The 27,209-nt window shown below is 36.5% G+C and overlaps 1 long non-coding RNA gene across 1 annotated transcript in view; it reads left to right on the top strand.

Moving 5' to 3' along the window:
* LOC129145161 (uncharacterized) overlaps positions 1 to 27,209 on the top strand; it is a 105,036-nt gene that overhangs the window by 15,124 nt on the left and 62,703 nt on the right. The window lies entirely within an intron of this gene.

Genomic DNA, 27,209 nt, shown 5'->3' with positions numbered 1-27,209 from the left:
ATATACCAGAAGTGGAATTGCTGGATCACAGGATAAATCTTTATAAATTTTTTTGAGGAACCACAATATTGTTTCCCATAGCAGCTGTGCCATTTTACTTTATTACCAACAGAGTATAAAGATTCCAATTTCTCCACATCTTCACTAGTGTGTGCTTTTTTTTTTTTTTGGTGATAGTAACCATTCTAATGGTGTGAAGCGATTTCTCATCATGATTTCTCCCTAATGATTAGTGATGTTGCACATCTTTCCATGTGCTTATTGGCTACTTATATATCTTCTTTGAGAAAATGTCTGTTCAAGTCCGGTGTTCATATTTGAATTGGGTTTTGTTGTAAAGTTTTAGGAGTTCTCTATATTGTGGATATTAATGCTTTATCACATGTCATTTACAAATATTTTATTTTGTGGGTTTCCTTTTCTCTCTGTTTGGAGTGTCCTTTGGGACACAGAAGTTTTTAATTTTTAGGAAGTCCAATTTGTCTATTTTTACTTTTGTTGCTTGTGCCAACCTTTTCAAGTTCATTTAGGTTTTTCAAATTCAATGTTGAAAAATTTTTGTCATATGTTTTCTTCTAAGCATTTTAAAACTTTAGCTCTTTTTTTAGTTAGGCCTTTGACACATTTTGAGTTATTTTTGTACATGATGTGAGGTCTGAACTTATTTTTTATGTCCAGTTTTCCCAGTATTATCTGCTGAAAAACTGTCTTTCCTCTACTGAGTGGTCTTGACACTCTTGTTGAAAATCATTTGACCATAACTGTGGGTGTTTATTTCTGGGCTTTCTATTCTATTGTCCTATATGTCTGTCTTTTTGCCAATGTCATACTGTTTTGGTTGCCATATCTTGTAGCATGCATATTTTGAAACCAGGAGGTTGAATCCTCCAACTTTGTCCTGCTTTATCAAGATTATCTTCACCCTTAGAGTCTCTTATGAATTTTAGGATTTTTTTTTTTTCTGTAAAAAATATCCTTGGTGTTTGGGCAGGGATTGTATTGAATCCCTGTTTGCTTGGGGGTGATACTGACATTTTAACAATATTGTTTTTATTTATTTATTTTTTAAGATTTATTTATTTATGCCTACAAGAACTGGGGCATAGGCCAGAGGTGCAGGGGGTGAGAGGATTCACCAGAGACAAAGTGGGGAACAGAACAAGCAGATTGATTGAAATACACTGCTGAAGGGAGCAGTGGGTGAGTCAGGAGAGGTCTGCTGCACCATGTGGGTAGCTCCCTGGCCAGGGATTGAACTCGTGCTGCATAGGCTGCAGATAGCTTCATAGGTTGCGTCTTAACCTCCTGTGCCACCAGGGAGGCCCATTAACAATATTGTTTTTAAATCCACGAACATGAGATGTCTTTGAGTCAACTTACGTCTTGTTTAACTTGTTTTCAGAAATGTTTTTGTAATTCTCTTTGAAGTCTTTTTCCTACTTGACTAAATTAATTGTGAAGTATTTATTCTTTGTGGTGCTATTAGAAATTAGTTTTTCTCTTAACTCCTTATTAGATTATTTATTGTTATTGTGTAGAAAAGCAACCGAAGGGCCTCCCTGATGGCGCAAGCAGTTGAGCGCTGCACCGTGAAGCTGTCTGCAGCCTCTGCAGTGCGGGTTTGATCCCTGCCAGCCGGTGAGAATCCCACATGGCGCGGCAGACCTCTCCCCTCAGCAGTGTATTTCGTCAGTCTGCCTGTTCTGTTCCCCGCTCTGTCTCTGGTGAAATCCTCTCACCCTCTTGCATATCCGGCCTGCACCCTGGTTCTTGTATAAATAAATAAATCTTAAAAAAAAAAAAAAAGCAACTGAAAAACTTTAGGTTTAGCTTGTTCTCCTTTTACTAGCAAAATTGTAAAGTTAGGTCCTTCATTTGACATCTTTCCTGTATTTTAATGTTTGTTTATATGCAGAAATTTCCTTCTTAATACTATCTTCACTGAGTTCCATTAGTTTGGATGTTATAGTTTCATTCCTTTATCTCTAAGTATTTTCCAATTTATCATGTGATTTCTTTTTTTGATTCATTGGTTAACTTTCATAATGTTGTGACTCTCCAGCTTTAGGTCTGTTTTTTTAATTTCTAACCCCACCCCATTGGGGCCTGAGAAGATACTTTGCCTGATATTTATAAATTTAAATCTATTGAAACTTAATTTGTAGCCTGTGTATAGCCTATCTTAGAGAATATCCCATGTGCTGTTGGGAAGAATGTGCATGCTCTTGTCACTGGAAAGAGTGTTCAGTATATGTCTTAGATCGATTTGGCTTATTGTGTTTAACTACTGATTGCTTACTTTATGTCTAGAGGTTATCTTCATTATTGCGAGTGTAAAATGGAGGTCTCCAAATTATTCTATTTCTCCCTTCATTTATATTAATTTTTGCATCATATGTTTTGAGGGTCTGTCATTAGGTCTGTAAATAATTATTATATCTTCTTGCTTTTATTATTACATAATGGTTTTCTATGTCTCTTGTAAACTTTTTTGATGAAATCTGTTTTGTCTGATATTAATATAACCACTCTTATTCTCTTTCGGTTATTATTTCATGCTTCACATCAACCCATTTGTGTCTTTCAATCTAAAGTGAATTTCTTACAGACGAGATGTATATGGATCATTTTTTAAATCCATTCTGCCAATCTCTGTCATTTGATAGGCTGATTTTTTTCTGGTTATATTTAAAGTAATGACTGAAAAAGGGGGACTTCTTCTGTTTTGCTATTTGCTTTCCATATGCTTTATAGTTGTTTTGTTCCTCATTTCCTGCATTGCTGCCATGTATTTAGTGGATTTTTTTTTTCTGTAGTGAAACATTTTAATTACCTTCTCATTTCTCTTTGTGTATTTTCTTTAGCTATTTCTTTTGTGGTTACCATGGGATTATACTTAATATTCTAAAGTTATAGCACTTTAATTTGAATTTATAATAGCTCAACTTAATCATATATAATTTCTGCTTCAACTCTGTTCTAACCTCATCCAGTTATTGAAGTCACAAAACTACATTTGTATACATCGTGTGCCAAAAATATGCTAATACATTTTTTCATATAAAGCATAAGTGTTTTTCTTTTGGCAGTTTAATTATAAAACGTGTTGTGAGTGTCTTTGAGTTCATCTGCCTTCAAGTTTTTTTTTTTAGTATTCTTGGATGTTTATATTCACATCTTTCATCAAACTTGGGAAGGTTTTCACTATGATTTTTTCAAACAAGCTGTTTCTTTTCTCCTGGGATTCCCACCGTGTGTGCTGATTCATTTAATGGTATTCCACAAATTCCTTAGTCTTTGTTCAGTTCATTTGTCTTCATCTTTCTTCTTTTTCCCCTCAGACTTAATCATTTTAATTATCCTTAAAATTAATTTTCCTTTAAGCTCACAGGTTATTCTACCTGTTTAAATTTGCTTTTCAATCTCTCTAGTGTTTTGTTTCACTTCAGTTATTGTATATTTACTTCTACAATTCATTTTTAGGTTTTATAACTCTTTATGTATACTTCCATTTTGCCCATCCATCATTTTCTTGACTTCTTCATGCTTTCCTTTAGTTCTCTGACACTATTTAATCTTTCTCTGGGACAATTTCTATTGGTTTATTTTATTCTCTTGAATGGAACGTACTGTCCTGTTTTTTTTTGGATTCCTTTTAGATTTTTTTTGAAAACTATAAATTTGAATGGAATACTGTGTCAACTCTGGAAATGAGATTCTTTCTCCCTTTCCCTGGCTCACTGTTTTTGTTTTGTTTAGCCCTTTTTAAATGTTTAATTGTTATATATTGTCTCCATGCTGAGGAAGAGCCTGTGGTTAAAGTTTTCTTAGGATTTTTCTGAGTCTGTGGCTTTCGTTGGGTATGTACAGTGAGGGAAATTCTAATTTTTCTTATGCATGCAGGTTTTTTTTGTAAGGTCTCCATGTTGGACTTCCTAATGGTAAAAAATACAAGTAAAAAGAGGAGTGGAAAAAATATAAAAGCCCTTTTAACTCTCTGGAAAGAGCTTTAGCTAGAGAGGGACCTATAGCAACTGGGGGAGTACAGAATAGTTGTGTGCATCTCCATGATCAGAAGCAGCAATCAAGATACAAATTTCCAATATTTGGAGAAAAGGGGTATTATCAATCTAGGTTTCTGCAGCCTGCTCTAAGAACATGTGCATAGCTGTCTGTATTGGATTATGGGATGGGGGATTGATGATATACAGCCTCTTCTGAGCTAGACCTGAAAGTGCTAGAAATTAACTACAATTTACTGTCAACATCTTCCACCTGAAAATTGAAAGCCTTTGATAGACTCCAGATTTCAAAACAGTTATATCAGGCAGATTCTGCTAGGATAATAGTTGTCTAGGTGAGGAGATAGATTCCTGGTGCTTTCTCCTCAGTTATTTTCCCGTAATTCCCCTCCTCTGTTGCCCTTTTTAAAGAGGATAATTTATTTAGCAGGATCTGTTGAATTGTCTTATCCTTAAACCTAGCAATTCTAGTTTAAGAAATTAATCCTATAGAAAATACTCAGACATATATTCACACACAAAGTTATACATACAAGGAAGCTCTCTGTTGGCATTGTTTGCAGTAATAACAAATTGGATAATCTAAATGCTCATCAATATGAGAGTGATTAAATAATTTACATACACATAGTATCAATTATGTAATTGAATTATATAATTTATAGAATTATATGTAATTTACTTATAGTATATTTTACATTTTTAATAAATTAAAATATAACATATTTAATAAATTAAAAATATAATGTATACTATACTACTATATTAATGAAAAGATTGGGATAGACAAAATTGACTTAGATGGAAAGATTTTAAGTTTTCAAATTGGCTTATAAATAAAATTGTGTAAGAATCTATTTAATATCATTTCACTTGTATATGAGAAATCCACACATATGTAAAGGTAAAGAAAAATATCTGAAAGGATATACAAGTATTTATTAATAATAATTATCTCTGGGATTGGAAGGTGTGGCAAAGAAAATTTTAATTTTTATTATATGTATCTGGGAGTTTGGAGCTCACTATCTATGGATAGTCATTTTCTGTTGATGGATTATTTCCTTTTGTTATTCACTATATTGGGTTTTAAGGTATCAGTTTTTTCTTTCACATGGGTTTAGTCTTAGTCATTTTGCATCTTTAAGGTCACTTTTTTAATTCCTTCAGATTTGGTCCATGCTATCATGGTGACCCTTATCCAGAGGCTATGGTTAATTGTCATATTTTCTCCATCCATTCATTTCTTTAAGCAGTATGTTCTATACCAGCACTATCCAACAAAACTTTCTGCAATGATGGAATTATTTTATAGGAGCACTGTTTGATATAAATCCGTTACCCACATGTGGCTTTTGAGTACTTGAAATATGACTTGTGTGACTGAGGAATTTAATTTTTAATATTATTTCATTTCAACTTAATCGCATGTGTAGTGGCTACCATGCCAGAGTGCATAGTTCTATATACATAATTACTAACTTCTTTCCCTGCTGGTTCACTGCTATGCTAGAGATGATTTGGAAAAGAGAACACTCTGCAGTGCCTGCTTTCATGGGTTAGACCCCAAAGATCCTGTTATATGTCTTTTTTTTTCCCTAAGACAGAAGTGAGGTGGTATTTTTTCAGTGGGGTGTCATCTAATCAAGAGTGAGTGCTTCTGGAACATGAAAATATGGGAAGGCCAGAACACTGATATAAGAGGGTGATACCGGATGGCTTTGTTTTGCCTCATGAATATAAGAATTAGATCAAAGGTACAGGAATTAGAGCTAATTGCTGAAATGCAAAGAAAGTAAATACAAAACATTCGAATGGATACTAAGCCTCATGTTTTATGAACACCACTTCTGTCCCACACATTGTTCTAAACCCTTTAAATGTACTATTTCATTTCATCTTTACAGTAAGCTCATGTGGTAGATATTATACATTCCCCTTAAAGATGAGGAATCAAAATATTATACAAATACTCTAAATCATGACCCCCAAAGCAAGCCATCTACATATGTGTAACTCTGTATCCGGACGTGGGAGATGTTGAAGAGTGTGATCCCAACTCTGTCCCTGCTGTGTAGCTCGTGTAAATAATCTCACCTGTCTGGACAGTTTCTTTATTTGTAAAATACAGGAATTGAATTTAATGGTTTCTAAATTCTCATGTAGTTTTGACAACCTAACTCTGATAATCTAATCGTCCTTAATTTTTTTGCAGGCTTTCACATATCCAATGTTATTGAAAAGACTATGATGCCCTCCCTGCTTTTCTTTTGTTCTGTTTTCCCTCTCTCTCCTTTGTTCTATGAACCACAAAAGGATTTGATTTGGATAGTAATAACATACCCAGATTTTCTCTGTGGGTCAAACATTTAAAAAGGTAGTTTAACATTCTTCTAAAAACGTTAAAGAGACATTTTCTTTTGAAACATATGAACACACACATGATCCCAGTGATACCTTGCCAGTGATGTAAATGGTTATAAATTGCTCTTCTGGAGTGGGAATTCATTGCTTGGAAAACTTGCTGTGAGGATAATGGGCAATCATTCTCTAGGAGAGTTTGGTGTTTTTTTTTTTTTTTTTTTTTTTTTTGTGACAGACACATATGGTGTTGTAAACCAATGTAATTTCAATAAAAATAATTAAAAAAAACTGAAAAGTATACAACAGCACAAAATATGCTATTTGAAGAAATGGTAAAAACTTTTAATTGTGAATATTAAGTAAAATTCTATGAAAAGCTGCTTACATAACAAAGAATATGTGGAAGCAGTGAGTGTCTGGCTTGGAGGAGAGACATCGTATTCATGGATAGGAAGACTTAATAATGTTAAGAAGCTGGTATTCCACAAATCTACCTACAGATTCAATACAATACTGAGCAAAATTTAACAACATTTCTTTTTTGCAGAAATAGAGAAATGCATTCTAAAATTCAGGAATTTCATGGGAACCCTGAACATTCAAAGCAATCTTGAAAAAGAACAATAAACAACAATAAAATACAAGTCTCACATTTCCTGACATTAAAACTTAGTTAGAAAATCACTGCATTAATCAGAACTGTGTGGTAGTAGCATAAAAGACAGCTCAGTGGAGAAGAACAGAAAATCCAGAGTCAAATCATCAAGTAAATAATCAAATGATTGATGTTTGACAAGAGAACTAGAGTCTCTCTTTGATAGGTAGCGTTAGGCCAGTTGGATATCACATACAAAAGAAAACAATTGGACATTTAAGTAAGACTGCATCAAAAATTAACTCAAAATATATTCAGACCTAAACTTAAGACTGCTAGGGAAAACAGCATGACAGTTTCTAAAATTAAATTGAATATAAAACTACCATGTGACCTGGTAATCCAAAATAATTGAAAGCAGAGTCTCAAATTGGTATGTGTGAAACCATGTTCATAGCATCATTATTCGTAATGGCTAAGAGGCAGAAGCTGTGGAAAATGGTGATCTTCAAATGAATGGATAAACAAATGGTATAGATACACAATGAAATATTCAGTCTTTAAAAGGAAAGAAGTCCTGTCAGCAACATGGATGAACCTTGAAAACAATATGCTAGTGAATAAACCAGTTACAAAAGGAAAAGTATGAGTCCATATAGATGCGATATGTATAGTGGTCAAATTAATGGGACAACAGAGTAGAATGGTAATTACCAGTGGCTAAGGGGAGGGAAATCAGAACCTGAACAATTCATCACCAGCAGAACAAGAACCCCATAAAATGAGCAAAAGACTTAAATAGACACTTCTCCAAAGAAGACATTGACATGGTCTACAGGCATATGAGAAAATGCTCAACATCATTAGAAGGGAAATGCAAACCAAATCACAATGAGACACCACCTGTGTGGATGGCTTCTATCGAAAAGACTGGAAACAACAAATGTTGGTGAGGATGTAGAGGAAAAGAAAGACTCATTCTCTGTCAGTGGGAATGTAATTTGATGCAGCCTCAAGGGCAACAATGCAATTCCTCCAAAATAGTAAAATTAGAAATACCCTCGCCCAGTAGTACCCCTGCTAGGTATTTACCCAAAGAAGAGAAAGATCTTAATACAAAAATATTTGTGCACTTGTATGTTTGTAGCAGCCTTATTCACAATAACCAGTCATGTAACCATACTAAATGCCCATTGACAGTGGATGAGGAAACTGTGGGATATTCATTCAATGAAATACTATTCAGTTATTTAAAAAGATGAAACAGTATCTTTTGGCACAAAATGGATGAATCTTGATGATGATGCTAAGCAGAATGAGCCAGAAAGCAAAGGGCAGTTGCTGGCTCGTCTAATTCATTTGCAGACTATAAATAACCAAAGAATTTAGCACTTAATCTCCCCCAATAATAGCAAGGACTTTGAAAAGTGTAGAATTTGATTTTTTGAATTCAGGAAGGCAGGTTTCAACTGAGGAGGATTATGAGGGGTGGGGGCAGGAATTGTAGCCCTGTGGACAATGCAGAATTAACCCTGAGCAATGTCTCACCTGAAAAATCTGTATCTTGAAGCCAGAGAAAGCAAAGGAGGGCTGAAGGACTGCAGTTCAGGTACTAGATTAATTTAAATGCTATTGTATCTCCAGCAGTTGGTCCTAATTGTCTCTTCTTGAGCACTCAATACCCACATTCACAGTGGCTGGCCCCAGGGACACAGGGCAGCCCACTGTCCCCACGGAAAGGAAATGAAAAATCGGCTGATGCTAAACAGACCTCATTCAGCAACTCAGCCATCTCGGCCCTGGGTCCTGCAGCGTGATTAATGATTTTTCTTTCCCTTTACATTTAAGAGCGACATGCTTTAGAAAGGAGGTTAGAGAAAATATGAAGAAGGGGGATGAGGAAGAGAGTGCAGAGAGGCAAAATGAGAGAAGAAGGGATTCTATGAGAGGAGAAGAAAGAAAAGTCTATCTTAATGTGAAATATTATTTTCTAATATAAAAAATTCCGCCTCAATACTTCATAAAAATAAGAATGTCAAATGGTTCAAGTCTACCTAATCTAACTGATCCATTCTGCTGAAAACCGTAAAGAGAAAGTAAAGTTTAAAAAGACATCGATTACTGACCTCAAAATGAAATCCATAGAACTGAGGTTACTGTGGGGGGAGGGAGGGGGAGAGCCAAGTATGTGGGGGCCCCGATGACCATGGTGAAGGACTGTGGGTGCCCTGGTGGCGAGTGTGATGTGGTAACACACCTGAAAGTTGTGATCTATACCTCCAAATCATGTGTGTTGTAAACCAATGTGATCTCCGTACGTTTTTTATATTAATCTAAAAAATTAGTCAATGAATAAGAAATGAAACCATTATTGCTCTCTATAATTATAAAAAAATAATGGTTGTCGCCTAAGAATTTGAAGATACTAGGACAAGGAATTGAGGAGCGTGATGGTACATTGATTCTCTTTCTCCCTGCTTCCTCCTCCTTTATTTTAATTTGCCTGCCTGTCTGTCTATCTATCTTATAATATATTATATATATATATATATAACATGATATATATCAGACATGATCTACCTACCATCTATCTATCATCTGTCAATGATCTATCATGAAGGATGTGAGTTTGCATCAGCCATCACCTTATGGACACAGATGATTTTCCAGCTCTAACTCTTAGGTTAATGTCTTCTTTCTCCTTCACTTTCCCAAATGAATCAAATATCTGCAACATGGAAATAATTTCTGCTCAGGCCTTATTTATGTCTAAAGCTGGTCTTTTTGTCATACGTCTCAGCCTCTAGGTGAAAGGTACTAAGATTTCCCTTGCTCACCTTCAGTGGCTACTCTGAGTTTTCATGTATTGGATTTTCAGCAGTTTCCCCGTAAGCCTGTGGACCCCTTAACGTGGACCCGATGTACTCGGGCATGAAGGCTATATCAGGGATGAGTCTTCAAGGGAAGGATGAGGAGGAAAGAGAGAGAAGTTATTTAGGGAGTTTGTGTGCAACGGAAGTTTGACCTGCCGGCAGCCAAGAATCCAACACTGGTGCACATGAGAGAGTAAATAGGTATGCTGGGCTGGAGCGGAAAGTAATTGTAGGTCAAATATCAATCATAAATAAGAAAAACTATATGGAGGGATGTTGGCAGACAGTCTTAAAGATCAGGATGTAGCATTTGTATTTGATTAGAAGAAAAAGACAACAGAAACCATGTAAATTTCTGAGATTCTACCAACAGATCAAAAACAAGATACTTACCAGTTAATGCACTGGAGTGCAACTTGATTAAAATTTTGAAAAGGGAGATTTTTTTCCTACAGTATAAAAGGGTGTCAGAAGGGTCAGAGAGCTGGCAAGAGGGAAGATTTGTAATATTCTAGGTGTCATGTGATTAGAGAAGACCCCGACTACAATGGGGACTCAAGAGAGATAGGGAAGGATGAATGTGAAAGATGTTTCAGACAAAGAATCAGGAGGATTTAAACACACACTAGTCCTGGGAGTCAGGTGGGGTGCCCGCAGAGCCGATGGTATTGACGAGGATGGAAGCCGGGAAGCATGAGGGTCCTGTCGAGGCCGCAGTGAGTTTCCTCGCCACCTCTTCATTATGCAGGCTTTATGACACAGGTGTAATAATTAATCCAAATGGCTAGCAGATGGGGCTATCCATCTTTGCACATGCTGGCCCCCGAGCAGGCTCCCAATCAGCAAATTCTCAGGCAAGGCCAAAGAAAATTAAAGAAAATAAATTCTGTTGAGATATTTATGGAGGCCACCTGGATAGAAATTTGACAGCTAAGAACAGCCTGGATGCCAGGCAACTATGGAAAGGTCAGAGCCCCTGGAGCAAAAGGGCTTGGGGAGCTAAGAAACAGAAATGAGGGGAGGGGAGTTCAGGCACATTTCAGCTCCAAAAGATTAAATTTGGAGTTTTACTTTTCATGGGGAAGTGCTGCTAGTCTCTCCCTGTATGCGCAGGAGAATCTCCCTTATCTCTTGATAAAGGGTCCACTGTTTCAATTGCACACTTTCTCCTGGCAGAACCCATTGACCGGTGAGTGCTTTGTTTTTGTCAGTCGCAACCTCTTCATTTTTGCTATCACTTCTTTGACTCGTGTGCTCAAATTATCACCAGCATATGGACAGTGTCTAAGTAGTCTTCCTGCTTTCATTCTCTCCCTGCTCTTGTCATAGCAATCATCCTAAATTACAATTTTGACCGTGTTCTTTTTTTTAATTTTTGTGTAAAAAAACTGAGGTGTACACCAGAGGTGCAGGGAGGTGAGAGGATTCACCAGAGACAGAGTGGGGAGCAGAACAGGTGGATCGACTAAAATATACTGCTGACGAGGAGCAGAGGGGAGACAGGAGAGGTCTGCTGCACCATGTGGGTAGCTCCATGGCTCGGGATGGAACTCAGGTGATAGTGCTAAGACTTAATGCCCTAGGCCACTAGGGAGGCCCTTGACCATATTCTTTACCTTTCAAAACTTTTATCAGGTCCTCACTGCCAACTGAATACTATCTAAAAGCCTTTGCTTGTTATTAAGGTTTCTATATAAAGTATTAATAAATAATCTTTCTAGACTCCTTGCAGATTACTAGTAACTACTACATGAACCATCTGCTTCAGATAAATTAATCTCTCACTCTTAAAAAGTAATTTCTGCCCAGCTTTTCCTGCTTAGCCACTGCTTGAATGACTGGAAACTCCCACTTTTTTCTTTACACTGCTCAAAACCATAATCTCACACTTTTAAGAGCCAACCTCATAGCCTGCTTCCATTTATTTTATCATTCAACAGATAGTTATTAAACTAAAATTGTGTGCTAGGCTGAACAATGCAGTGGTGAAAAGGTGGACAAGGCCATTCTAATTGGAGAAATAGAAAATAGATGAATCAAAGAAAACAAACAGAATAAATATACTAAGTTATGAGGACAGCAGTTGAGATGGCTTCTGTCAACAGTTCATGGTAATGTGAGTAATCACACCCCACCCTCTCGATCCTCCTGAATCTCACTATCAACCTAATAGAACACATTAAGTAGTGCTTTCAAGAAAATAGCAGCAGGAATATTTGGGAAGAAATCCAGAATTCTGGGTCTCACTGAACCAGCAATTAATTAGTTTATAATTTCCACCTCAGTCACCCCAGATTAAGCTCAATACACAGAATCAGGCATCTGAGTACAGTTTACAAAAAAGAAAAAAAAAATCCACAAAACACTCCAGGAAAAATTCTTGATTTCTGGCTCAAGAAGCAGGAAAGGCAGTCAATAATACTCAGAGAAAGAGTCCTTGCTCCTCCCTTTTCCTTTTCCCATTCTCTTACTTTTCAATCTGCGAGCTCTTCCTGGTGGCAGTGGCCGGTATTGGGAAGCCACAGAAGCCACATGCAGGGGAGGGAACACCCCTTCCCTCCATACGACGGAGTTGTGGCTTTAAGGAGAAAGGGCCAACCTTATTGATGGTTTTCTCTTATTTGATTCCTGATGTAGGTATAATTATAAGAGTTTGCGATGAAATAGGGAAAATACAGTCATCATCAGGGATCAAGAGAAGACCTAAGAATAGAGAAAGTCAGGGAGATGGCTCACACACGGAGAAATTAGGAAAACTGCTCTAGAAAGTTATTTATGAATTCCACATCCTCCTGTCCACCTCCTACTCATGCACGCATGGATCTGATCATATTCGGACATCAAGGATTCTGAAAACTGAACTGACAGACCATAGTTCAGACCTTTTCTGCAGTGATTTTATTTAAAAATGTAAAAGTCTTCAATTGTCCTCTAAGTGTTCAGGATTTGGCCTGGTGTCCAAGACTGTGCCTTAGCAGATGCTTCTACTCAGCAGTCCCTGCCCTGGCACACGTGTCTTCCTGAGAATCTCAATGCAAATGACCTTTTCTACTATGTAGCCCTTCATATCTGGATATTTGTCTACATCAAAATACATTTTAAAACCCGTGTGCTGCAACTGATCTGTAAATTGAATAGCCTGCACTGTACAGATCTGGGGCTACTGATTGACTGCCCCCCACAAAAAAAACATACAAATACCTAATCTGTGGTCTTCTGAACACCCAGTCAGATTGGAATTGAAATGAGAAGCTGAGCCTTCCAAGAACAGGGAAGCTTCTAAAATTATAGGTTGGGTGTACACCAGAAAGAAAACAACCTAGCAAGCTCTGCAAATCTGGGACATCCTCAAAATAGTTCCCCATATATACTTGAAGAAAGAAGATGGGATAGTTGCAGTGATGGTCAAGAATAAAAGCTAAAAGCAAAGAAGTTGTATGATATATATTGAAAAAGCTTTTAGCAAAATTTGAAGTCCAGAATATTCTCTGAAATGGTCATTCCAGCAGCACTAGATCACAGTGGACCCCTTAGTGCAGCGATCCTCTTGCCCCATCCGCAGCCCATGTAACAACGGGTAAAGAGTAGGCACATAACCCTGCGCCCTGGAATTAAACCACAGAGTGCAACGCTGGAGAAATAATGAAATTGCCAACATAGCTTGGCGATAAAGGAGATGTGCAAATGTGAAGTCTGAATTTGATGAATTGTATTTATAATACCTTCTCAGAACTCTCTGAACCCATTCAGATGTCTGTGTACCATGATATAGGTACTAAACAGTTTGAAAAGAGCTCTCCCTGATTTCATTTGATTCTCATTGGACATGTATTTGTTTACTGGGAGCTGTGATTATCAACCGGATAATCCAATTTCAGTTAGGCACTTCCTAGGCCAATTTGCTTTTATGACCATTTTTATTATAATCATTGGGATAAATCTTTATTCTGAGTATCTAAGAAAAATAGTAGCTTTCACTCTACTGCACTGATAGCTTTCACTACAGTTCAAAAGCTAGCTCAAGACCCTTGAGGGAGAAAAGAAATTAATGCTTCTATGTTAAAATCATGAGTAAGATGGAGGCTATACAGAACAGTGTTAGTGGGTAGGGGATAGAAGGAGTATCACCTTACAAGATTCACAAAAGATGGGCTTTGGGGAAATAATCAGCCTTTGTTATTTCTTATGTGGGGGTTATAAATTGGTATGTGGCTATATTTGATTAATTTACTAGCACTTGGCCATCCACTTTCAACCTCCCCCAAATTTGTTAATATCGCTTATTCATTACTATCTCTTTGCACATTTATTCACGGTTTTGAGTTTAAGAAAATTCCTTTATCATCATTATACTGGAATTTCAAAAAAGCATAACTCAATATGGGGGACTTTTTGTCAGTCCTCTACAGGGTCCAGCTAACTGTATTCTAGCTTCCCTATAAACCTTTGATTCAATGGAATTTTTTACAGAAAGACAAAAAAACACTAACTTCATATGGAATGGTGAAAACACGCAGTTTCAAACTGCCCTCTTGATTTCTATAAAAAGTCCAATAAAATTACAGAAAACATAAAATAAAAAAAAACTATTGCTATTACTATATTGTAATTGTAAAAAACAATTACAAACTACACATTGTTCATCTTTCTGCCTATCTGGCAGACAGGATAAATGTTATTTGGGTAAATTCCATGTGGTCTACAAACTCTTTTCTACAGAAAATGAAAGATCTTACTTGCTAACTATTGTGCATACCTTGTATAAGACACTCCAAAAAGGGGGATATGATTTGCTTGTCAGTGATACTGACACTTTCATAATGAAAGTTTTTGGTTGCTTTTAAGTTCCCATAAAATGTGTAGAAGCAGTTAATGAGATTTTTGACTTTATGGAAAGGGGAGATAGCTGTCTTAGACATGTGCCTACAAGATGGCTATCATTGTAGCCAGTCAAGGGAAAGATGTTAAAATGTTGGCCTTGGTAGAATCATATTTCAAAGCGTAGACTAAGAAGACTCTATCTATTTAATTTGGAAATGTATTAAGGATGAGAATGGAGAAAAGAATTACTTGTAAAGCAGAAGTGTGCTTTTTTCCCCAGAATTATTTAATGGTCTTTGAAGAAGCCCTCAGAAACTATGAAAAGATGAGCTGACTGTACTTTAGTTCATGCTACATAGGTTGTGACAAAAACTGGTGCTGTTGAAAATGAAACTAATTCAGAAGTGAAAATATAAGTCATTATAAAAGGACAATCAAGTTAAATAAAACTTTCTCAATTTCTGTGCTAAAAGTATAACTTGTTTTGAATCCAACTTCATTTTCATAAGTTCAAGTAACATGTGAGCTTTAACACAATATTCTTCCTAAAAGGAGAGCTTTTACAATATCATTCAATGTGTGTGTGTGTGTGTGTATAAATATATATATATATTTATACTTCTATATCTTGGATACTAAGCACTGTTTGTTTATATATTGTGTGAATATTTTCTCCCATTTAGTAGGATGTCTTTTAAATCTTCATATGAATATTTTTTTGCTTTATAATAGCTTTTTAAACTTGAAGTCCTCCCTATTGTTTATTTTTGCTTTTATTTCTCTTACCATTAGGGCCAAGTCTCTGAAAGTATTTATTGTTAACATCATGGAACACATCATCAATGTTTTTTCTCTTACGTATTTTAAGATCTTATGTATTTAAAGGATCCTTGTGGATCCTTTATCTAGATCTTTAATCCATTTGGAATTTAATTTCGTGTAGAGTTTAGAGAGTGATTCAACTTCAGTCTTTTATGTATGGTTTTCCAGAGCCCTTTATTAAAGATTCTCTATCCACTTATGGTCACAGCTGACTTACCATGGATTTGGTACTGACATATTCATGGATTTCTTTCTGGGCTTTCAGTTCTCTTCCATTGATCCATGCATCTATTTTTTGTGCTAATGCCATATTGTTTTTAGTACTGTTGTTCATAATAAAGTTTACCTCTGTTTCTCTCCTTTTTCCTCAGGATTGAAAAAGTAGTGTTTGTTATTTGAGACCCTTTATTGTACCATGTAGATTTTAATATTTGCTGAAAAATATTTTGGGGGGCCTCCCCTGGTGGCGCAGCAGTTGAGCGCTGGGCTGTGAAGCTGCCCGCAGCCTCTGCAGTGCTGTTTAGATCCCCTGCAGCCGGCGAGGGTCCCACATGGCGCAGAGACCTCTCCTGCCGCCCGCTGCTCCCCTCAGCAGTATATTTCGTCATTCTGCCTGTTCTGCTCCCCGCTCTGACTCTGGTGAATTCTCTTACCCTCCTGCGCTTCTGACCGGACCCAGTGCTTGTATAAATAAATAAAATAAATCTTTCTAAAAAAAAAAAAAAAAAGCAAGCAACTTTAAAAAAAATATTTTTGGTGCTTTGATGGGGTTATGTTAAATTCATATATTGTTTTAGGCAGGATAGTCATTGACTATATTGATTTTCCTCTCCATGATCAGGGACTCTCCTTCCATCTCCTTATGTCACTAAATCCTTTAATAACATCTTGTGATTCTTATTTTCTACCTCCTAAGTTAGGTCAGTTTCAAGGTATTTGATTGTTTTTGAAGCAAATTGAGTTATTTTCTTGATTTCTTCTAATTCGCACTTGTTGTGTGTATATAAAAATACTAAGGATTTTTCCACGTTGATTTTGTAACCTACCATTTTGCTATATTCATCCATTGTTTCTGATAACTTTGCAGTGGTCCCTTCAAATCCATATCAGATCTTTTGATCCTTTGTCATAGTTTTCTATCTATTATCACACATCATCTTCTCCAAACTCTTACAATGATTTGCATAAACTTCATCACCATCAGCCTGAAGCTAGGCCAAAGGCAAACACACAAAACAACTATTCAATTTAGTGTTTTAATTACCCAGCAAAATTCATACCAAGCAACTGGAAAATTATATTTTGCAGTTGTAAAATATCTACTCAATATTAACATCTGGATGAACATTCCATCATCCAGATGTTTTCAAATGGCCAGACACATTACGATGTGACTATCAAATATATAATTGATTAAATGCTTTGTAAACACACAGCTGTTTAAAATTTCCTTAAGTAATTATGGATGAGTTATCTTCTTTTTTTTTCTACCTGTAATATTCCACCACTCTCATAAGATGCTTAAATATGGTGTGGTATGTTGAAAACCTCCATAGCCTCAGATATGAAAAGGATTAACTTTCTAGCTGGGTATTCATATGGCCAAAATAGTGTATTACTCACCATCATAGGGTGAGGTATGGACAGTTCTAACATTTCATTTGTAAGTAATTAACACTGGCCCACCCACTGGAATATTGAGGCAGATTTTATTCTCCAAATTTCTCCTATTTCAAGTAGAATTCATTTTAGCATTGCAAATAATTATTATCTTCTAGAAGTTACATCTTTTACCTTCAGCAATACAAGAATATACAGAAAGGAGGAGGAAATACAAAGCAATATATCAAGTTATTTCCTCTTAGACCTCTCCCCAAACCTGCCTTCTTCAGGAGAAAGTCAATTGCCAGTGATGAACTCTTTTTAGAGAGTTTTTTTTGCCTCTGACATCAGTGAATTAATGAATTTATTCTATCATTCAGGGATTGAATCCTAATGAATTATACATTACACAACATGTAAAGCATAATGCTTTGGAGTTTATGCTTGTCTATTCCTTTTAATCCAATATTCATAACATTGCAGAGATTGATAAAGTAATGTCCATTTTATCCATGAAGGCACCATAAACAAAGATTAAGTAACTTACCAGAAAGAGGGGGTCTTCTACCCAGAGCTTATTCCAAATCCAGTGATTTTTTTTCCAGCATATCAAGTTTCCAGTATTATGCTCAGTGAAAATCCTGGGTCTTCAGATGTTAATTATCTTATAAATCTGATTGTTATGAATGAATATGTTCCCCCCAAACAAAAACCCTATCTTGTAACCTAGTCCTTAATGTAATGTTGTTTAGAGATGAGCGCTCTGAAGGTGATTAGGTTATGAGAGATGCATCTTCATATCAGGAACTTGTGCCCTGTGAGAGAGGTGGCTAACCTTTCAGAGAGGCGAGAATACAGCTAGAAGTTTGCTGAAAAGGCCATTTATGAACCAGGAAGCCAGCCCTGGTGCTACAGACACCTAGGCCTTACACCTATCAACTTCCAGAACAATGAGAATTAAATTTCTGTCATTTAGAAGCCATGTAATCTCTGGCGTGCTTGTTATAGGAACCCAAACACACCAAGATAAGGATGTTCCTTAGTAAAATGCTTTACAGAAATTAATCTAACTTTGCTGAACAGCATTTCCCCAATTTCTTTGTCTGAAGTCTTTTGCCAAAAACATTTATTAAATCCAGACAATCCTAGCGATCTATAGAATCGTTTGGGTCGTGGTACATTAGTTATTACAGACTTGCTCTCAATTAAAACTCCCATTCATTGCTGTCAGCAAATCCTCCTTCATTTCCTTTTAGATTTTTTCCCCTTTATACAGCAATTGGTCCTGTCCAAACGCTCCATTGAGACATTTGTTTCATTTGCAGAGATCCTTGATATTTGGCCTATCAAAAAACTTCCATGAGCATATTTGGCCCATGATTCATTACATAATACAAACATTTAGCTTCGTTAAAATTCTATTTGTTTGTATTGTAATCCAGGATGAAGTTTGGACTTCACTTTTATTTTTGTTTTTCTTCATCGTGACGTTCCTCAGGGCTAGAGTTTGGAAGCCCCTGCGTGTTTTGTGTTCTATTGCCTTTTGTGAGTTTCTTTCCAGTAGCATTAGCAGAACCTCTCACTAGGAACATGACAGAGTTCTTTGCAAGTACCTGCCATCACGTTGCATTTGGTTCTTCCACCTGCAGTTTAACCTAGTTGGGTTTTGCCTTACTTCCTCTCCAACACACTTTCCTGTCCCATCTTAAATCATTGTAGTGTCATCCAAATCCTAACTAGGTGTCCAGTGAGCATTGCAAATGTGCCTTTCTTTTAAGTGCCAGAAACTTTTACTCTGCTAAAGGAATTAAAATGGTAATGAAAACTATTATCATTTGTATTGAAGAGTTTTCAAAGCAATATTATGCCAACACCAAAACATTTTGCTGCTGGTAGAAAACCTGGGGTCCTTCCATATGTTGAAGACAGTGTTTTTATCTTCTTCTAATTGTATGCTACTCAGTTTCTTCAGTTTCCCCAGACTAGCTAAAAGAAATTGAGGGGAGCCAACTGCTAGGTGGAAAGTAAATTGCTATTACTGCATAGAGCATAGGAAATTCCAAATAATTGTGAAAAAGTACAGACATAAAAGATTCTCACTTGACAATCAAGTCCTTGGCTTGCGACAATAACAAAAATGTTCCCAAGGACACCAGAGACCTTTTCCATTGTTCGACTCAGCATTCCACTCATGACTTAATGACAGAAGGCATTGCAGTTGTAATTGCTCTCCTCTGGGCTCCACCCAGGCCACCCTCCAACTGTCTCCCTGCAGCCCTGCCCAAGCCCTGCAAAAGAGAAAAAGCATAAAAGACTGGGTTGTTTTTTTGTGTGGCCAGACTGTCTCCAATTAGTCAGAATGAGAACAATGATTGGCTTTTCTTCTGGACCATCCTGGAGAAAAACCCTGCATTGTTGGGTACGATGGGAAAGAAAGAAATTCTTGGCTAAACAATCAAATTCCAACCAGGAATCTTCAGGGATGTATTTGACTATGACCCATTCCATGCAAGCAGTTAGAACTCCAGAAACTCAAGGAGACGTGGCAGTGCCCGAGAAAGGCCCCAGCTGACCTTCCCTTTCTACCCCAACCTCCCTTATCTAAGCTAAGCTGTTTAAGAGATGGCTGGTGCTTTTGACGAGTTCCCAGTCATGATGTATTTTTCCTCGATATATATAAAGGAGGTATGCATGTTATTATTAAACTTCTTTTTGATTTTCTTTCTCTTATCAATCTGTCTGATGCTTAATTTATTATTCGTCAACCTAGAAAAACCCAGAGGAGTATGGGATGGCTTTTTTTTTTTGCACCCCACCCACACGTGTGCGCGCACACACGCGCACACACACACACACACATGCTTACGGACTTAGAGTATATATTGTTATAGGGCAGCCCCGATATTGAACGGGTTGCCTGGCTGTGGGTCCTCACCCGTGCGCTTAAATGGGATTTATTAATACTCCACTACAGGCACACACAAAAGGTTAATAAAAGGTTTATTTACCAGGGAAAAGGAAATAAGGAAAATGGACAACTCAGGGAGAAAATAGGGAAATAAAGTCTTTAATGCGTCCTACCCGATGCGCCGACCTGGAAACCCAAAGGCACTCTCAGAGCTGGCCGGACGCTGCGAGCTGGCAGAGAGTCAAAATGGGGGAACCCTCCAAAGCCCACGTGTCTGGCTTTATACCAACCTGACTGCTTAACCCCACCCTCAGGTCCCAGCCACCTTCCCTTGGGTGGGGATGGGATTTGGAGTTCCCAGTGTCTTTGGCTTTGGTCTGGAGTGGGGGTGGAGTCCACAAAGCCTGTATGGAATTAGCTTTAGGACATCCTTTCCCCCTAACAATATGACTAATTTCCCATCTTTAGAAACAGTTCCTTCAATAATCTCAGCTTATTTTTTAAATTTCTTCCAATGTCCTTAAAATTCACTGAGTACAATCCAATGAAAAGCTCTTATGACAACCTCTTCCCTTTGTTTCTTAAATTCATCTACTTATAGTCAGTTGATTCTCAAGTACTTTTAAGTTGTGACATGCCTTAAAACAGCTCTAAGCCTTTTTAAATAGTTTTCTAAGGGTGACTAGACTGTTGAATTGTTGAGGAAGCACCTCTGTTGTTGGGTTTGCTCACCAGGAGTGCTTTGGGCTCCTAGGAAGGTAACTCAGAGCCTGCAGTAGGACTGGGAGTTCAGAGATGCTCCTTTCTAAGTATCCAGATACTAGAGGTAAGCCAGGCACCATCTGCCTATCACTGTGTGTGAACAGAAAATAAAAATGGGGATAAAAACTCGGGGCAGGAGAAGGAAATGTGGTAAAGATAAAAAAAAAAAATCTGAGAAAGAAGAGCCTCCAAGAAACTCTAGCCAAATACTTTTAATAATTTTTACATCTGGCAGGGAAATAGCCAGGAAAGAAGCCCATGTAGGTGGTGGGTCCTGTGGGATTGTCAAGTTGATGAAGCTATCATCTGCAGGCTCCAGCTCTGGCCCCCTCCCCTGCACGAACTCCCCACCATCCCCCACAAGCTGCTCCTTAGATCAGCAAAGGGTCTCTTGTGCAAATGCACCTTTAAATAGTGAGATTCTCTGTAGCCCCAGGGCCTCAGCCTTTAGGAGGATCAGAGGGCTTAAGTCAAAAGACTGCTCAGGGACAGGCACTACTAACTAATAAGCAGAAAGTCAGAGGAAATGGATACTTAACCTCCCCCTGCAACTAGTATATCACACCTCCCTCACAGCCCAGAGGTAGGCCCCAAAGAGAGGGAGGCAGACTGAGTGCTTCCACGCCCGAGTGCTGGCAAAGCTGCATGTAGTTCTCTTCCTAATTCCTGCAAGGAAGCTAAGAAGACATGGGACAAAATAAAAAAAATAATGACACTGCAGACCAGGGTTGACTATTAAGCATCTCTCATGGTTCTCTCTCAGCATTTTCCTTCAACATCACCTCTTGACACTTGAACTAGTCATGGAGTAGATTTCCTGGCTTCTGCTACTGGCCCCCAATAACGCAATTTCCATAGAGGATACATAGGGACTGTGAACAATTTATTATGAACTATATCATGCATGTTTTGCATATATGCAAAAGAGCATACTTAATGTATTATAGAGTTTAAGAATGACAACAGTGTCCTCCCTTATGGTGCAAGGGTTAAGACGCAACCTATGAAGCTGTCCACAGCCACTGCAGCATGAGTTCAATCCCCAGCTAGGGAACTATCCACATGGTGCAGCAGACCTCTCCTGTCTTGCCTGTTGCTCCCCTCAGCAGTTGTGTTTCAGTCAGTCTGCCTGTTCTGCTCCCCACTCTGTCTCTGGTGAATCCTCTCACCCCCCACACCTCTGGTCTGAACCCTGGTTCTTGTATGCGTAAATAAATAAATAAATAAATAAATAAATAAATAAATAAATAAAAATGGCAGCAAAGTGAACATCCAGCTCAGAAATAGGATATCACCAACGCCTACAGCTTCTGTGGATCCTTCTCCAGTGGTATCCCTCTCCCTCTGGAAGTTAATTACTATGCTGTATTTTGTCTTTCATTTCCTTGTGTCCTCAAGTATATTTATTACTTTTTACTACTAACCCAATAGTTCAGTTTAACTTAGTTTCACAGTTAAGTAAATGGAATCAAAAGATTTTTAATCTGTGTTGGACTATTTCATTCACTATTAAGCTTTTGGTGTCTGAGGCATTGCATTCAACAGTAGTTTGTGCATTTTCAATGAGATGAAATATATTGTTGTATGAATTAATTCTGTATTTATCTACTGTTGATGGACATTTCCCGGATTGATTCCAGTTTGGGTTATTACGACTAATCATCAGCATGAATATCCTTACATGTGTCTCTTGGAAAACATACGCCATGATTCTGTTTGGTTTGTAGCTCGAAGTAGAATTGCTGGTGATAGGGTATTTACACAGCTTTAGTGGATGTTGTTCAAAGTTTATAAATAGTTGTTCCAATATGTAATTCTACCCGCAGTGTGTGAGGGTTGTGGTTGTGCCATATCCATGCCACAAATGGCATTGTGAGTCTCCTTAACTTCAGCCATTCTGATGGATATGTATGTACTGGCACCTTTGGTTTTAATACGAAATTTCCTAATCAGTTAATTAGGAATTAATTACTAAATATGAGTGCTGCTGCTTATGTTCATTGGTCTGTTAGATATCCTTTTTTGCTAAGTATCCAAGTATCTTGTCCAGTTTTCTAGTGAATATTCAGATTTTCTTATTGATTGAAATTTTTGTTTATTGGACACCTGTACTGGATTATGCACTGCGGACAGATACAGCTCCTTGTTAGTGATAGGTTGCATATGTCTATCCCCACTTCTGGCTTGTCTTTTCACTTTCTTCATGCTGTCTTGATTACCAGAAGTTCTTTAATTTTACCCAGGTTCTGTGTATTTTCCTTTATGGTTGATACCCTTACATGATTTTCTAGTTTTACTTTTATCCTTCATGTTTATATTTATAATATACATAAAACTGATTTCATACAGTGTACAGGATAAGTTATTTTTAATATGGCTAGATAATTGACCAACATCATTTAAAAATATAACTTTTCTCTCAAATAGCAAGCACCCATAAGCACACCTTTTCTTCTCATGTAAATTGCAAATCTATAAATTTCCTTCTAACTACCACCTTAGTTATAGTCTACATATTTTTATATAGGCTGCTTCACTTAGTATGTAGCTCTAAGAATTTCCACTGCAGTATTTTTTTGACCTCTCAGGGTATCTAGAAGTATGTTTAAAAATTATAATGTGAAAATAAAAAGTTCCTTCCACTGGGAAATTGAAAATAAATTCATTTTAATATTATTTTTAAAAAGATAATGAAACCCCCAATACAGAGAAGTCAGTTGTGTTTTTATTTATATTGTAGCAGTGAACATTTCGGAAAGGAAATCACAAAAACAATTACATTTATAATAGCATCTAAAGGAATAAAATACTTTGGAATAATTTAAACCTGAATATAAAAAACTTACTACACTAAAAACTACAAGACATTGCTGAAAGAAATTTGAAAATACAAATAGATGGAAAAAATCTGTGTTCATGGATTAGAAGAGTAATAGGCTACATTAATATAAAAAATGTCTTTGCATAGAAACTTATAATCAACATAGTGAAAATAAAATCAATAGAGTGGCAGGGAATATTGAAAATCATATATATGTATCCACACACACACATATGTATATAATCTCTCTAAAACATGAGGAACCTCTACAATTCAACAACTATATATATATATATATATATATATATGCCACTTAAATTTTTTTTAAAGATTTATTTTTTTATGCATACAAGAACTGGGGTATAGGCCAGAGGTGTGGGAGCTAGGAGGATTCACCAAAGACAGAGTGGGGAGCAGAACAGGAAAATCTACTGCTGAGGGGAGCAGGGGGTGAGGCAGGAGAGGTCTTCTGTGCCATGTGGGTCAGCTCCCTGGCCAGGGATCAAACTTGTGCTGCAGTGGCTGCCGATAGCTTCATAGTGCTGAGATTTAATGCCTTGCACCACCAGGGAGGAGGCCCCTGTATAAGCCACTTTTAAAAATGGGCAAAGGACTTACAGCTATTTCTCCAAAGAAGATACACAAATAGCAAACAATCATTATTACTGGGGATATGTAAATGAAGACTATAATGAGATATTACCTCAGACCCATTAACATTGCTACCAGAGAAAAGACAAGAAAATCATGTGTTGGTAAGGATGTGGGGAACTCAGAAGCCTTGTACCCTGCTAGTGGGGATGTGAAATGGTGCAGTTCCTATTTAAAACAATATGGCAGTTCCTCAAAAAAAAAAAAAAATAGAAATACCATGTGGTCCAGCAACTTCACATCTCAGTACAATCAAAAAGAATTGAAAGGAGTGTCCCCAAGAACTATTTGTACACTCATGTTCATAGCAGCATTATTCACAATAGCCAAAAAGTGGCAGAAACCCAAGTATTCATGGACAGGGATGGATAAACAAAATGTGGTCCTTATATACAATGGAATTTTAGAAAGAAATTCTGACAAATGCTACAACATGGACAAAACCTGAGGATATTAAGCTAAGTGAAATAAACCAGTCACATAAACACAAATATTGCATGATTCCACTTACATGGACTATCTAACTAGACAAATTCATAGAAACTGAAAGTAGAATGGTGGTTACCAGGCACAGAGGGAGGGAGAAATGGGTAGCTCTTTAATGAGTATAGAATTTCAGTTTTGCATGATTACCAAGTTGTGGAAATTGGTTACACAAAAATGTGAACCCACTTAAATCACTGAACTGTACATTTAAAATGGTTAAAATGGTACTTTTATATATCTTACTATAATTGTAAAAAAAAAAAAACTGAAGCTCTTCTTTAACTTAAAATAGTTATTACTGGCTAAGTTTAATAAGTTAATAAGTTTAAAAAAGTGTAAGTTTAATAAGATATCACTTCTCACTTGTAAATAATATTGTTAAAAATTTTAAAACTATGACAACACATGTTGGCAGTAGTTGGAAGATACAGGCATATGCATCCATTGTTGGTAGGAATGCAATTTGGTATAAACCTTTTGGGTAGGACATTTAGGAATCAAACAAAACTAGATGTTTTACCTTTTGACTCAGTAATTCTACCTCTAGAAATATGCCCTAGAGTGCTCCTGCAACAATATGAAAATAAATGTGCCCATTGCAATTTTGTTGGTAATTGCAAAATGTTGGACATTCTGTAAGTTCTTAAATATACATCACTTATCCAATAAACTGTGGTATACCTGTACCTTATATACTGGAAATTACACACAATATTTTACATATGCCTGTGTGTGGATCTAAGTGTGTGTGTATCCTCAGGTATGACTTAATATTTCTGGTCCTAATGTAGGAACCTTTCAGTGGGGTTTTCTGTTTGTTGCCACATAACTGTCCAAATTCCTATTGCTAGTAGCTCTACGGCATGTACTCTTACCAGTATCAGGGATTCTAATAATAATTTGAAAAATCTAATTTACATATGTAATATGATATTTTTAGTTTGCTTTTAATTTTTAGCACTTGAATTAGTATAAAGGATAAACATTTTTATATTAATTTACTATTTGAGCTTATCTGTGGATTTTTGAGATCTAAGAAAGTAGAGTCATCAAAAGAAAAAAATGGCTTCAACAAGTCACTCGTGTTCTCTATCAAAATAATCACTTTCAGAGGAATATTGATTAAGCTATATAACATATATAGTATATTTGATACCTGGAATGAATCCTTTTGAAATTTCATTCTCTATCTGGAAAATTTATTTTTAGTAATATTAGGTAAATTGAATAATAATTGTCAAAAGGAGAGATAGTATTTAGATAGCTCAGAAACCTTAGGATTCAATTTCTACTAGGTTTAAAGCCAGATATAAGGTTTGATGTTCATTTTTTTTTTTATTCCAATAGCCACAGTCTACAGTCAAAACAAAATAATTATTTCAAATTTGATAAAGCACTGGCATTTTTAAGGGTTTTGGTAGAGTTTTATAAAATCATGATATCATCAAGGATTGACATCTTCCTTTGCTCTTTCCTCTTTTCCTTGGAACTACAGAGAATGGCCCATTTTCATTCTAGAAGGACCTCGGCCACCACAATGCCACCAACACTATGCTTAGGAAAGTTTCACTTCCTTTCGTGACCAGCTTAACTCTCTTCATCTGGTAATAGTAGTGACCGACCAGAAATATCAAAATAGATTAAAATATCATTTACTGTCTCTTCTTCATCAAAGTCTTGGCTTCACTTGTGCCATTTTCATCTTCAATTTTTAAAAAATCTTCTCAGTGTTGACACTTACTAACATTTCCTTTTTCTTCCTCGTTGTCAGTGCTTATAGAAAATGATTAATTGTTGTCTTTTATCCCTGTGTCATCTGAATCTTGTGTTGTTTCTAGGATCCTTGCTTTGGATACGCCAACTTGCATTCTTCTCGATTTTCATAAATTCTGTGCAATGTTGAAGGCATTAAATATTTTAAAATAGATCCAGACATTGCTGCAATGGCTTCATAAGTTTTTTTAATTTTTTCCTTTGTTGCGCTCCACTAAATTGTTGTTCTTTCACATTGGTATGAATTTTTCGCTTCAAATTTCTTTACAAAAGTTATTAAATAGTTGCTCATTTTAGAACAATATTGCAAATAACTGGAAGTCCCTTGAAGGTCCTGTAGGATGAAAGTGCAGAATTAGATAGCTTTTATATAAACCTGGTAATTTTAGCTTTGATGCTTTTATTAAGATCTTATGTAGAATGCTTAATGGAAACCATTGTCTAATAATTATGAAAATAATTTCAGTGCAACCAAAATATTTGCAAAGGCTCACCTTATACAATAATGAGTTGTACCACTGGAGAAGTGCTTGATTTTCTTGATTTTTTTTTTCTTTAGCTTAACAGCAAATAGTTAGAAAATAAAAGGGGAGCATATTAAAGTTTTAAAGTATTTTCCAAGATCAGTTAAAAGTTTCACATGAGCTAAAATTTATACTTTCCAAAGAAAAATGTTTCCCTTACTAACGATACCCACAGTAAACTGTTC

Source organism: Talpa occidentalis, unplaced genomic scaffold (genome assembly GCF_014898055.3).
Source record: "Talpa occidentalis isolate TD23 unplaced genomic scaffold, MPIMG_talOcc4v2.1 talOcc4.9, whole genome shotgun sequence".
In the NCBI taxonomy this organism is placed as follows: Eukaryota; Metazoa; Chordata; class Mammalia; order Eulipotyphla; family Talpidae; genus Talpa; species Talpa occidentalis.
Note: the sequence above shows the minus strand (reverse complement) of the source record. Positions and strands in the feature narration are given on the sequence as shown.